Raw genomic sequence first — 2116 nt, forward strand, 5'->3', positions numbered from 1 at the left:
ACTAGAACAGAACTAGAACAGAACTAGAACAGAACTAGAACAGAACTAGAACTAAACTAGAACTAAACTAGAACTGAACTAGAACTGAACTAGAACTGAACTAGAACTAGAATTGAACTAGAACTGAACTAGAAGTGAACTAGAACTGAACTAGAACTGAACTAGAACTGAACTAGAACTGAACTAGAACTGAACTAGAACTAAACTAGAACTGAACTAGAACTGAACTAGAACTGAACTAGAACTGAACTAGAACTGAACTAGAATTGAACTAGAACTGAACTAGAACTGAACTAGAACTGAACTAGAACTGAACTAGAACAGGACTAAAACAGAACTAGAACAGAACTAAAGTTTCAATTTTTTCCTTTATAAATAACAAATTTCAGAACTACAAATTTAATATCTAGTGCGTATGATTAATATTAATATCAAGTTGCGGTGTTACCCCTGTATTCATGAAGATTCTTATTGCTTATATAAGAGGTTTTTATGCACATTTTCCATACAATATTTTTACAATAAACCATCAATAACGTTATTAAGCATTTATGAATATAAAGGGATAATAGGTTCACTTCCTAAATGGAGAGTTTTTACCCAGTTCAACATTTCTGTAACTTTATCTAGAGTTTAATTTTCGTAAGGATTAGGTTATCTTCTATGATAATCCTTAAGTCAAATCTTTTTTATATGAGAATAATAAGGTTCAATAACTATGTCAATTTTCAAGCGATTTGAATAAAATAAAAGTTATAGAACTCAAAGCAAAAGATTTTTTTATATTCCTATATTATATATGTATTCATAAAAATATGATAAACAAATTAAGGTTAAAGTTATATATGTATGCAATGTTGGAAAAAGTACTTTATACAATAAATTGTTAAAATTTGATTATTTTATTACACAATTCGTACAAATAGTTTTTCGTTACAAACAATAAAAAACCCAAAACTAAAGTATAAACCTCAAGAAAATAACCGTACAACGAACAACATTAATCTAACCAATAACCGCAGAGCAAAACTATAACAAGAAGCAAAACAGAACAAGAAAAATGACAAAAGAACTGCATAGTTTTTCTTTAAATAAAACTTTTACGCCATGTAATACATATTTACATAATACTAACAAGATCTAGTATAAAGATAAAGATATAACCAACAAATCCACTGAGATTTAATTATACTACGAGTACTTATTATGATGACTATTGAGTTGTTTTAAATTGGGTTAACACAAAAAAAAAAGTCGTATATCATTTTAACAGCAGAAAAAAGTAAAGCATACATTTTAGAGCTTGAAATGTTAATCAATTGTGTTGAGTGCATATTGTCTGTAAGAAAGTATTATCTATGTAGGTGTGAGCGTTTGTCAGTGTATATGAGTGAAAGTGTTTTTGTTGTTTTTCGTATAGTCATTTTATAATATAAAATTGAGTTTCCGCTTGTAAGATTATTTAGAAATGTTGCATGCTTTTAGAGGGTTGGGTTTTATTTAACTGTTTTATTATTTTTAACTGTTTCTAAGGTGGAATTTTTATTTATATTTAGCTGAGCAATTGATTTTCTAATAAAAAATTATTTAATAAATTGAAAAACAGGAAAAACATAATTGTAATAAATTGAAAAATTTTAAATAAACAAAACTTAGAGAAGAACTAAAACCGAACTAGAACAGAACTAGAACAGAACTAGAACAGAACTAGAACAGAACTAGAAAAGAAATAGAACAGAACTAGAACAGAAATAGAACAGAACTATAACAGAACTATAACTGAACTATAACAGAACTATAACAGAACTATAACAGAACTATAACAGAACTATAACAGAACTATAACAGAACTATAACAGAACTATAACAGAACTATAACAGAACTAGAACAGAACTAGAATAGAACTAGAGCAGAACTAGAACAGTACTAGAAGAGAACAGAACTAGAACAGAACTAGAACAGAACTAGAATAGAACTAGATCACAACTAGAAAAGAACTAGAACAGTACTAGAAGAGAACTAGAACAGAACTAGAACAGAACTAGAACAGAACTAGAACAGAACTAGAACAGAACTAGAACAGAACTAGAACAGAACTAGAACAGAACTAGAACA

This window comes from Lucilia cuprina, chromosome 6 (assembly GCF_022045245.1).
Source record: "Lucilia cuprina isolate Lc7/37 chromosome 6, ASM2204524v1, whole genome shotgun sequence".
Lineage (NCBI taxonomy): Eukaryota > Metazoa > Arthropoda > Insecta > Diptera > Calliphoridae > Lucilia > Lucilia cuprina.